The following is a 13,531-nucleotide window of genomic DNA, read 5'->3' as shown; positions in this document are numbered from 1 at the left end:
CATATTGAACTCTATTTTATGAATCTAAATAGAAAAAGTATAGGTTTATAGTCATAAAAATAAGTTACAAGTCGTTTTTGTAAAGGTAGTCATTTCAGTCGAAAGAACGACGTCTAGATGACCATTTTAGAAAACATACTTCCACTTTGAGTTTAACCATAATTTTTGGATATAGTTTCATGTTCATAATAAAAATCATTTTTCCAGAATAACAACTTTTAAATCAAAGTTTATCATAGTTTTTAATTAACTAACCCAAAACAGCCCGCGGTGTTACTACGACGGCGTAAATCCGGTTTTACGGTGTTTTTCGTGTTTCAAGGTTTTAAATCATTAAGTTAGCATATCATATAGATATAGAACATGTGTTTAGTTGATTTTAAAAGTCAAGTTATAAGGATTAACTTTTATTTGCGAACAAGTTTAGAATTAACTAAACTATGTTCTAGTGATTACAAGTTTAAACCTTCGAATAAGATAGCTTTATATGTATGAATCGAATGATGTTATGAACATCATTACTACCTCAAGTTCCTTGGATAAATCTACTGGAAATGAGAAAATTAGATCTAGCTTCAAAGGATCCTTGGATGGCATGAAAGTTCTTGAAGCAGAATCATGACACGAAAACAATTTCAAGTAAGATTTCCACTCGAAATAAGATTGTTATAGTTATAGAAATTGAATTAAAGTTTGAATATGATTATTACCTTGTATTAGAAAGATAACCTACTGTAAGTAACAAAGGTTTCTTGATCTTGGATGATTACTTGGAATGGATTTAGAAAACTTGGAAGTAAACTTGCAATCTTGAAAGTATTCTTGATTTTATGAAACTAGAACTTTTGGAATTTATGAAGAACACTTAGAACTTGAAGATAGAACTTGAGAGAGATCAATTATATGAAGAAAATTGAAGAATGAAAGTATTTGTAGGTGTTTTTGGTCGTTGGTGTATGGATTAGATATAAAGGATATGTAATTTTGTTTTCATGTAAATAAGTCATGAATGATTACTCATATTTTTGTAATTTTATGAGATATTTCATGCTAGTTGCCAAAAGATGGTTCCCACATGTGTTAGGTGACTCACATGGGCTGCTAAGAGCTGATCATTGGAGTGTATATACCAATAGTACATACATCTAAAAGCTGTGTATTGTACGAGTATGAATACGGGTGCATACGAGTAGAATTGTTGATGAAACTGAACGAGGATGTAATTGTAAGAATTTTTGTTAAGTAGATGTATTTTGATAAGTGTCTTGAAGTATTTCAAAAGTGTATGAATACATATTAAAACACTACATGTATATACATTTTAACTGAGTCGTTAAGTCATCGTTAGTCGTTACATGTAAACGTTGTTTTGAAACCTTTAGGTTAACGATCTTGTTGAATGTTGTTAACCCATTGTTTATTATAACAAATGAGATGTTAAATTGTTATATTATCATGATATTATGATATATAATATATCTTATTATGATATATATACAGTTAAATGTTGTTACAACGATAATCGTTGCATATATATCTCGTTTCGAAATCATTAAGTTAGTAGTCTTATTTTTACATATGTATTTCATTGTTAATACACTTAATAATATATTTAATTATCATTTAACATAATTAACCAAGTGTACCAATATCTTAATATGATTCATATGTACCTAGTAAGACGTTGTTATAACGATAATCGTTATATATATCGTTTTCGAGTTTCTTAAATTAATAGTCTCATTTTTATGTATATAACTCATTATTAAAATACCTAATGAGATACATACTTATAAAAAAATCATGTTAACTATATATATAACCATATATATGTCATTGTAAAGTTTTTACAAGTATTAACGTTCGTGAATCACCGGTCAACTTGGGTGGTCAATTGTCTATATGAAACCTATTTTAATTAATCAAGTCTTAACAAGTTTGATTGCTTAACATGTTGGAAACACTTAATCATGTAAATAACAATTTCATTTAATATATATATATATAAACATGGAAAAGTTCGGGTCACTACAAATTCGAGGTTAACTGGAGCATGTAAAAGAGATAAAAGAAATTGTGTTGGCCAATATTCGCCGTTGGAAATCATCTTCAAGAATGTTACATATTAAAAATGTGGCCAGGAACGGAAGACAAGAGCCTCACCCGATTAGATCGACATGCACCTCCTGTGGTGAGATAAGTAATTCGACATACATAAACAGCAGAAGAAAGAAGGAAAATGAGCAGGTTTAGCAGTGCATTACAAATAGACATGTGACTACGAATGAAAATTCGAGCTCAATCAATTCGATAGGATCAGAGGATGTGTACAATTTTGGATGCCGTTTAGGGTTAAAATGGTAAAAGAAACTTACATCTCTGTAAGTGTTCTAATTTCCCTTACGTTATGATCTTATGTCAATGAAGTTCATATCTTACAATATCAAGCTCTGGGTCGGGGTTGAAAGTAAATTTGGTGCAACAAAAAAGATGTTATTGAAGGAGAAACCAAGCTTTTTCGCGATACAGGAAACCCAGCTCAATACCATTAATAGACTATGGATTGAATCACTGTGGGGATCTAAGGATTGTGATTTCATTCAAAGAGAGAAAGTTGGGAAATCGGGGGGGGGGGGGACAAATTCTTATTTGGGACACGAGTGCTTTCGAGGCTGAGGACTCAATTGATCTTGATAGGGCCATCGGGGTAAGGGGTAAATGGAAAAGTAACGGTGAAGCGTTAAACATTGTTAACGTGTACGGGCTACATGATGATACTAAAAAGCAACAATAATGGTTGACGTTGGCAAAGTTAGTAGAAAACAATGATGAAGCATGGGTGCTTTGCGGCGATTTTAATGAAGTTCGAGATCCCTCAGAACGTTTCAATTGTGAGTTTGTGGAGAGTAGAGCGAGAAGGTTGAACAATTTTATTGTCTCTTGCGGGTTATTTGATTTACCACTAGGAGGTAGGGCTTTTACTCGGGTTAGGGATGACGGTACTAAATTTAGTAAATAGACCAGTTCCTTGTTTCGAAAAAATTCCAACTCACATGGAATAACCTTTCGGCTACTATTCTAGAGCGAACTTGTTCGGACCACTGTCCTATTGTTTTGAAAGAAGATGACAAGAATTTTGGTCCAAAACCATTTAGGGTATTTGATATATGGTTTGATGAGGTTGGTGTTGAAAAGATTATTGAAGACACTTGGGCCAAACAGATTGTTATAAGGACTCGAAAGGACTGCAACTTCAGAAACCGTTTGAAAAACGTGATGGCAGCTCTTAAGCTGTGGAGTGAAGAAAATTTTGGGAAACTTTATAGCGAAATTGAGGCATTGAAAGTATTAGCCTCACACTTGGAAGTCAAAGCTGAAACACAATTGCTATCAAAAGTGGAATTGCAACAGCGGAAAGATTATAGGAAGAAATTGGTGGATAAGGAGAAGATTAAATCCAACATGCTTAAACAAAAAGCGAGATTGCGTTGGAACATAGAGGGAGATGAGAACACGAGATTCTATCATTCGGTTATTCGTAGTAAGAAAAAAAATCGAATATAAAAGGATTACTTGTTCAAGGTGTGTGGGTGGAAGACCCACTCGACATTAAAACAGTGGTATTCGATCACTTCAGTAAGCTTTTCAAGGAATATGTGACAATGAGACTAACACTCGAAGTTACACTACCCTACTCTGACCACCGATGATGCGAACACTCTTGAATGCCAATTTACTGAAGAGAAAATATGGAGTGCAATTAAAGACTGTGGAAGTACGAAAGCGCTTGGGCCAGGCGGTTTTAATTTTCTATTCTTTAAGAAGTTTTGGCGCATTATTAAAGTTGATCTTAATAATGCGATTACTTAGTTTTGGGAAACGGGTGAGATTTCAAAAGGGTGCAATGCGTCTTTCGTTACATTAGTGCTTAAAAAGACGGATGCCTTAGGTCTTAGCGACTATAGACCAGTTAGTCTAATTGGTAGCTACTATAAAATAGTTGCTAAAATCCTAGCGAACCGTCTCCGGAAGGTTATGCTTTCCCTCGTGGGTTCGGAGCAAAACACAATTTTAAAATATAGTTACATTCTTGATGGTGTGTTAGTCGAGAATGAAACCATTGATTTTCTTAAAGCCAATCGAAAAAAAGGAATCATATTTAAGGTCGATTTTGAGAAGGCTTTTGATAGCCTAAATTGAAACTTTTTGCTTGATGTCATGAAATGCATGGGGTTTGGTCACAAATGGAAAAAAAATGGATTTTGGCATGTCTAAGCCCGGCTTCGATCTCCATCCTTGTAAATAGTGCACCTACGAATGAGTTTTCGCTTGGTAGAGGAGTACGACAAGGAGATCCTCTTTCTCCTTTTCTCTACAATTTAGCGGCCGAAGGTCTTAACATTTTGATAAAAGCGGTCATTGATAATGGTTTATTTAAAGGGGTTGAGATCGGTAATGACAAGGTATTGATCTGGCATCTTCAATATGCCGATGATACCATCTTCTTTGGTGATTGGAGTCGCTCAAACGCTTTAAACCTTAGAAACATTCTTAATTGCTTTGAACTCGCATCGGGCTTAAAAGTGAACTTTAATAAAAGCTACTTGTATGGCGTGGGTGTTAATCCTTCAGAGGTTGAAATTGTTGCAAATCATCTCGGTTGCCAATGTCGAGAACTCCCCTTCACTTATCTCTGATTACCTATTGGTTCGAAGATGAAGAAAATTAATGATTGGCGCCCGATTATAGATATATTCAACTATAGGCTTTCGGGTTGGAGAATGAGATCTTTGTCTTTTGGGGGAAGATTGGTGCCCATCAAGTCGGTACTTAGTAGTCTACCGATGTACTACTTTTCGCCCTTTCGTGCTCCGCCATGTGTGATAAAAATTCTCGATCGTGTGAGGAGAACTTTCTTTTGGGCCGGGTCGGGTGAGGGTTTACAAAATCTCTTGGGTCAAATGGGAAAACGTTATCAAATCTTTCGGGAACGGGGGGTTAAACTTTGGGTCATTAAAACGTAAAAACCTTGCACTTTTAAGAAAATGGTGGTGGAAGTTCAAAACCGAAACCGAGTCCATTTGGGTCAAAATTATTCGCAGTCTTTACGGTATAAATGGCGGCTTATTACTAGACGATGGATTAACTCCTAATTCATCTTCTAGCACTTGGAGCAATATTATCTCTGCAGGTATTGCGATTAACGATTTACAGGTCCCTTTCAAGAACAATTTCATCAAAACAATAGGCGCCGGTGGACGTACTTCTTTTTGGCGAGAACATTGGATAGGAACAGACAACTTGTGCAAGTTATTCCCCCGGCTATACAGATTGGAGTCGAATCAGGAGGTTTCTGTCTTCGAGCGAGCTGCTAGTGGGTCTCAAGGGGCTGCGTGGTGTTGGAATTGGCTGTGTTCCCCTTCAGGCGGGGCAATCGGTGAGCTAGAATCCCTTGCCAATTTGTTATCCTCTGTTGCAATCAACCGTAATAGTCGTGACAAATGGAAGTGGGTCCTTGCATCGAACGACCTGTTTACTGTAAAGAAACTTGCTTCATTAATGGACGAGCAGCTTCTTAGTCACTTCAACGCACCCCATGAAACTCTACGAAACAGCCTCGTTCGAAAAAAAAATCGAGATCTTCAGTTGGTGTCTCATGAAGAAAAGGATACTAGTAAGAATCGAGTTAGACAAGAGAGGCATAGACCTTCACAACGTTCGTTGTCCCACATGTGATGAAGATTTAGAGTCGGTAGATTATTTGATTCTCTCGTGCAAACGTACAACGGAATTATGGGATAAGGTTCTAAAGTGGTGGAATGTGCAGCCTCCCACACCAACTTCTATTCAGCGGCTTCTAAATGCAAATGCGAATTCCTCAATGTCAATGATAGGGAAGAAGATTTGGCAAGCGCTAATTTGGGTTTGTTCTTACCTTATTTGAAAAAGTAGGAATAACTTGATCTTCAGTGGGAAAAGTTGGAACACTCCAATGATCTTAAGTGAGATTCAAGTCAAATCCTTCGATTGGATTTCCGCTAGAGTTAAAAGTTCGAGATTAGATAGGCTCACTTGGTTAACGAATCCAAGTGTTTATCTTAATCTATCGTGATCATATATCGAGCTGAGTAGTTGTTGGTAGTGGTTGCTCCCTTTGCAACTAGAGTTAGTTTCGTAAATTTTGTTTCGTGTTCTGCTTGGAAGACTCATATATTTTGTGGATCTCCATAGTCTTATTGTATCATATTCTTCGTGATTAATATAAAGTTTTACTTGCCTTTCAAAAGAAAAAAAGAAACTCCCGCCTCGCTGCTGGGACGTGGGGTTTTTTTTCATCATTTAACGGGCGGCTAGTTAAGCGTTATAAAAAGCTGTTAACGGTTGAGCAATCAAACAGTAAAAAAATAAAATAATTAAAAAGGAAGGGAAAAAAAGAAAGTAAGAAAAGAAAAGTAATGTCCTTTAAAAAAAAAAAAAAAAAAAAAAAAAAAAAAAAAACAATGGACGAAAATAATCTCAAAGTTTGAGGTTTTTACATTTGTCATTCAAATCAAATGGAAGCAAATGGGCGTTCGGGTGGTTTAGTATCAATGTGGAGACTCGACTTTTTCTCTTTGATTCATAGTTGGTGTCGTCAACATTGGATTGCCACTATTCTACGCTTGATGACTTGGTTGAGGACCAAGTCGAATGGTCAGTCTCTTCTAATGGGGCGTTTTCGGTTTCCGACGCTATTTGCACTTTGATTAATTCTAACGGGTTCACTACTACTACTTGGTCGAAACTTATATGGGGTAATAACGTCCCCACAAAAGTCATGTTGTTCCATTGGCTTGCAATTCGCAATTGTATTCCCGTCAAAGATGTGCTCATTAAAAGACATGTTTTACCGGCTTCGCAATCGAATTTGTGTATTTGGTGTTGGGAAGAATACGAAACTACCATCCATCTTTTGTTACATTGCAAATGGTCTTTTAAATTATGGGCCGAATTATTTTCTTGGTGGAATATCTCTTGGGTTCTTCCGGGTTCAATAGAAGCATTCTCGTTTGATTGGTTTTTTGGAATGGGAATTAAAGCTTCTAAGTATTGGAAGTTAATTGGCCCCGCCACTATTTGGGCGATTTGGTTGGCCCGTAACGACTTCATCTTCAATGGTAAGTTCACTTGTCGCTCGCGCTAATTCGTAACATCAAGTTGAAGACGTTTCTTTGGGCTTCAAATCTCAATCTTTGTAACGGCAATCAATCGCACGTGTGGGAGCACAATCCAAGTTTACTTTGTTTTTAATTACTCGCAATGTATTTTTCAATTTGTTCAATTTCAAGCTAGACTGAGCAAGTCTCCGTCATTGTAACTTGTAGCGTATCTTCATTGCTTTGATAAGATCTTTGCACTCAATACAATTCAACTTTTCGCCTAAAAAAAAAAAAAAAAAGGGTATTTTGATGATGATGATAATAGATAATGAATATGAGTTTTGAATATTGATATTTTGACTGTACTTGGCCAATAGTCATGGCTACTCGACAAGCTGAATGGACAAGTGACAGGGACATAATTGGGTTAATTATTGGTAGATTTTGTATATATATGCAGTGACATCCTTAATAAAATAAAATCGTGTATTACTCCGTATAATTTACTCCGAAATATGTTATAAACAGATTAATTGTAGGCAACCTTATTAGATCGAGTAATTTATTTTCGTCTTTGATGATTAGTTCCATCAATATTTATATTTTTTTATCTTTCACAAAATAAGGAGAAAATAAACAGTTAACTGTAATATTTTAATCACTCAATTAGAAATTAGATTTATAAGCATCACTAGCTCTTTGAATGTTATTGGATTGTTATCAATGGTATCAATGGTATCAACAAGAACACAATGCTATATCCTTTTTATCATGTTAAGAAACAAGATTGACATTCTCGTAATGTTATATCACGCTAGAGTAAAAACTACATATAGTGATCACACGAATATACAAGAAATCGGGCGTGTTTCTATTAGCGATATTTAATGTAGGACGCTTTTTAGATCTTTAGAATTACAATCATATAACTCTATCTAGAATCGGAATCACTAGACAATGCTTTAAATCGAATAAACCTAACTCGCAATATCGAATAAGTCAAATCTAGACCTAAGGTTAGATCGATGCCTAGAAGTTATTCATATTGGACACTTTAAGAATGACTTGGAGCACAACGAACACGGCTAGAGTTTGTTATAAGTGTTTAACCTTTGAATGAAACATGTAACCCTTATTTATATAATGTCAGCTGTCTGTCGTCCAACAGATTGTGTATGTCGTGCGACTAACAATTGTTTATATTGACCGACATAGTCCTATCGCGCAGCAGATTCCATCTGTCGTGTAGACAACCCAATTTAATTTTGGATTAAACATTAACGATCTCATTACTTAAAAACAAAGAATTATATGTAATATTCATATACGATCATTTAAGTAACCTTTTTTTTAAGCGAATCATTTAAGTAACCTAAACATAAACCGACATCCAAAAGTCCATTGTTCGATTACAGTATCGTTCACGAAAACCAATAAGTCGTGTTTTCCCATGCCACTTAACACAAAGGTGTAAATAATATAGCAGGTGATTAGAATTAGGTGAACACTTGTATTAGCCTAACGAATGAAACTAAAAACGCTGAATCTTAAGTTAGGAAAAATTGTTCGAAAATGCATTGAACTTTCGTCAAATTTCTATTGTATGTGTACTATTATATGCAACTCACGACTTATACATCAAGTAACAGGTTAAAAAAGTTAATTTTTTGACGCAGTTAGTCCCTCGACATAACGAAATCATAATAAACATCAATTTATCTAACGAAATCATAACCAACATGGATCATCTTCATCTCTCTTTTTAAAAATTCAAAGAACAGACAGGAAGCCACATCTCCACCCTTAAATACTTCTCAAAAACCCCAACATCTTCAAGTAATGATAAAAAAAAAAAAAATCAACTCCAAAAACAACCGTAAACCTAAACATAAATAAAAATCTTAATTTTCATTAAGTACCTCCAGATTGAACCAAATTCGTGACTGAGTAAAAAATTAAACACAAATCCATGAATAATCTAAACAATTTCGTTGTTAGGTGTATTTGTTTTTAAAGATGGGATCTTTAAAAAACCCATGAATAATCTGAACAACAATCACAGGTATATTTCGTTCGCAGGTGTATCTGAAATATCCGATAAACCATAAATTCTGGCCGATTGCGAAATCCAACTACTCGCGAAATCCGGCCAGTCGCGAAGTCCGGCATAAATTGTGACGGCGGCGGTCCGAGATTGCAGGTGGCGGCCGTCGATGGCAGCAACGACTGGCGATGGCAGCGACGATTACAAAAGACTGAGATATCTCCGGCGATGTCAGCAGAGATTGGGAGCATTACGTAGGTTTAGAGCCAAATCTCCTTGCTTTGTAGTTGATCCTTGCCGTTAAAATCATTTTGGCAGCTTTTATTATTTTTAAAGCTTATTTTTTATTCAAACTAGAGAAGTGATAACGATACCTAGATTTCCACGAAAGTGATTAAACAGAAAGTGAGGGTGTGTTTGTGTTTGTGTCTGAAAGGTAACCATTGTTATTTGTGTTTGAAAAAGATAACAAAGTTAGGGTTTTTTATTAGACGACTTGTATCGGGGAAAGGTGACGCTGTCACCTTGCACCCGTGGCAGCAAAGAGACGCCGGAGGAGGCGTATCGCGGCGGCACTCTTCCGCGTTTGGCCGGCGTTAGTCTACAAGAAACGGGAAAAGTCACGTATGTGACTGACACGTGGCGAATTTTGGTTGGTGGGGCTGTTTGACTGAAAAATCTATCCGTTGCTAAATGACGTTGGGAAAAAAAACATTTAAACATTTAAATTCATATATCTATTTATGTCTACTTTCCAAACCACAAAAACACACAACTTCAACTTAAACTTCAACTTAAACTTCAAACATTCTACACTTTTATTATTTTTACAAAAAAAAAAAAAAAAAAAAAAAAAAAATTGTCTAACACTCCAAACACTCCACGAAATGAAGATGATGATCTCAACAACACCCGTTCGATCTCAAATCTATTGGCTTTAAGGCATCCAAATACTCCCGGATCATCAACCCGACCTATCCATACACCTAGTCCACAAAATTTTGCCAAAATTACTAAAAATTTGTTCGGGTTGTCTCAACCGTTGCCGCCGTTAACTTATGAACAACAACAACAATGGGCACAACAAATATTTTATCAACAACAACAACAAATTTATCAAACCCAACCGCAACAATTGTTTCCAAACCAACCACAACAAATCTTTCCGAACCAACCACAACAACAAAGGTTGCAAACACAAATGCAAGAAACACAATCGCAACCACTGGCTACAGGAAAAACACTCCAAAAAGAGTAAAGGTATATAATTATTTCTATTATTGTTACTCTATGTTTTTTTGTATATATTAATATTAATTTTAATGTTAATGTATGTTTTTGTATATATATATTATATTACATTATGTTACTATATATATATATATATATATATATATATATATATATATATATATATATATATATATATATATATATATATATATATATATATATATATATATATATATATATATATATATATATATATAATTAGTATAAATAATTATTATTTTGCATAATATAATGTTTATACAAATTTTATAGGGAAAGAGGTGGGCGAATGAAGTTTGAGGCAAAAACCACAAAAAAAGTGGTCTCCAAAAGAGCTTGTATGGTTGTCCCAATGTTATCAACAAAAAGCGTGCTCTCCAAAAGAGCTTGTATGGTTGTCCCAATGTTATTGTGATACTTCGGAGAATCCAATTGTTGACCGATCCCAAAATGCTAAAAGTTTTTGGGGCACGGTAATGGATAAGTTTAATGAAAATGAATATGGATGGTCACGAAACGAAGATTCTTTATCTTCGAAATGGCGATATGTACCTTTCCTAGCATGACACGTTTTGGGACCACAAGCGCAGTAGATCTCATGAGAACTCTGCAGTTAAGCGTGCTCAGGCGAGAGCACTACCAGGATGGGTGACCTTCTGGGAAAGTGCTCGTCGTGTTTGGTCGCCAAGAAAAATCCGTGCGCCTACGGGCAAAGCGGACAATATCATGCTACGGGGAACGTGTTACCTGGGATGTTACAGATGGTATCAGAGCCAGGCCCCGGACCAAACGTGCACAGCGAGGACGCTGTGTCCCATTAGAGGGGAGGATTGTAACATCCGTGTTACACCCGTCTCACATCGGTTGGAGAGGGGAACGAAGCATGCCTTATAAGGGTGTGGAGACCTTTCCTAGCATGACGCGTTTTGGGACCACAAGCGCAGCAGATCTCATGAGAACTCTGCAGTTAAGCGTGCTCAGGCGAGAGCACTACCAGGATGGGTGACCTTCTGGGAAAGTGCTCGTCGTGTTTAGTCGCCAAGAAAAATCCGTGCGCCTACGGGCAAAGCGGACAATATCATGCTACGGGGAACGTGTTACCTGGGATGTTACATGTGAACAAGAATTGTACGGAGTTTTTACTAATTTTTAATGATATAAAGGATAATTGGCGTAGTGGTGCGAATAACGAAGATGTTTACACAAACGCATTGCAATCATATTTCGATGCATACTCGAAACCTTTTACTATGAAGGAGGCCTTTTTTTTATTGAAACAACATCCAAAGTGGATCGTGCCAAAAGAGCCGGTTGTTAACCATCCGGAAGACTATCATGTTGATGTTTCGGGTATTGGTGAAACTCAAGGAGACTCGATAAGCCTCTCGCAAGACTTTAAGGGGGAGTTGTTAGGGAACGTAGCGATGCCGCGTCCAATGGGATGCGATAAGGCAAAGAAAGCACAAAAGACTACGGGTTATTCGGACGCGGGAGTGTCTTCTCGTGGGAACAGTTCGAATTCTTCAAGGGTCGACGAGTTTATTGACAAAATGAAAGTGGTGGCATCAAAAAAGACGGAGTCGCTCGACAACTTCAATGAGTATGTTCGTATGCAAACTGCGCTAACACATATTGATTTGTTGTGGAGATCGTCGGCCACAATGGAAGACCCGAAAGACGTGGTACGTCTTTAAAATCTAAAAAAGTATGTTCGTCTTAAGATGGCGGATTACAACTTTCCTTCCGAATGAGTAGGATTAAGTTCAAGACGTGTACGTTGTTATTTTAGGAATTTAATAAATGTAATTTTATTTTTTTTGGATTTTTAATAATGTAATTTTTAGTAGTAATGGTATTAATTTAAATGCGTTTTTATTTAATTTATTATATGTGTATTTTTTTGCATTTTTTATTACATAAGTAAAAATAAAATAAATAGAAAAAACAGAAAAAGAAAAATAAAATGTCACCTCAGTATTTTACTAAAAGTAACACAAAAAAAGAAACACCACCACTACTCCACTAAAAAAAAAACATGTCATACTCATCCAAAAAGTACAAAAAGACAAGTGATACGAGCAAGAAACGCCCCAACCATACAAGTGGTCTTAGTGCCATGAATGTATAGATTTGTGTTTGCAATTGGAGACACCTTTCTCCTCTTGCTAAATTCAATTTTGAGGTACAATGATGAATCAATATGAAGATGATGAATCAATGATGATGAATGAATGAAGATAAAAATGTTTTGTCTAACAGAGGGACCAATGAAATTAAGTTTTACAAACATAAGAAACTAATAATGTAAATATCTAAAATTGAAATTGAGATGACCTGGAAGATAACCTGTTATAACAGGTTAAAAACATACAACAGAATAATTTAGATAGTTGAATGCATACAATAGGAGATTTGAAAGTTTGATGCATACAATAAAGATTCTATGAAAGTTAATGCATTTTCAAATAATATTCGCCTTAAGTTACATGTGTAATATTTTCTCATTATGAAGCAACCAGTTAAAAGAAAAATTCAAGAACAGAAAATAAAGGTGGCTCTAACTCACAATTTCAACTAGTCACTGCTGCAAACACAAGAAAAAGAGCACCTCCAACATATATAATCACCTATAAGAGCACAAGGTGTCCGTAGTCCATTTCAGTGTCCATTTTAAAGTTTCGAAAATAGAAGCCGAAATTGACTGACAGTGACATGGGTGGAGGTGTCCACAATATCAATTTCAGTGTCCATTTTTATTTTTATTTTTTTTAATTGAGTTTTAATATTTTATTCAAATTAATTTCATATAATAAAAACAAAATACTAAATTGAAATTCATAAAATAAACTACATTACATTTATTAAAATTCATAATAAACTAGATTACATTTATTCAAAACATTCATAAAATAAACTAGATAACGTAATAAGTCGTCGCATAACATTCATAAGTCGTCTTGAAGATCCCATAAATGTTCAACCAAATCAGATCATAAGCCTTCATGCACTTTTCTATCACGTAACTCCCTTGTTCTTCTTGCACGAGCGTCGCACCTCTCGATCCAAGTTCGTTGTA

This window comes from Rutidosis leptorrhynchoides, chromosome 7 (assembly GCF_046630445.1).
Source record: "Rutidosis leptorrhynchoides isolate AG116_Rl617_1_P2 chromosome 7, CSIRO_AGI_Rlap_v1, whole genome shotgun sequence".
Lineage (NCBI taxonomy): Eukaryota > Viridiplantae > Streptophyta > Magnoliopsida > Asterales > Asteraceae > Rutidosis > Rutidosis leptorrhynchoides.
The sequence above is the reverse complement of the archived record's forward strand: the minus strand, read 5'-3'. Positions refer to the sequence as shown.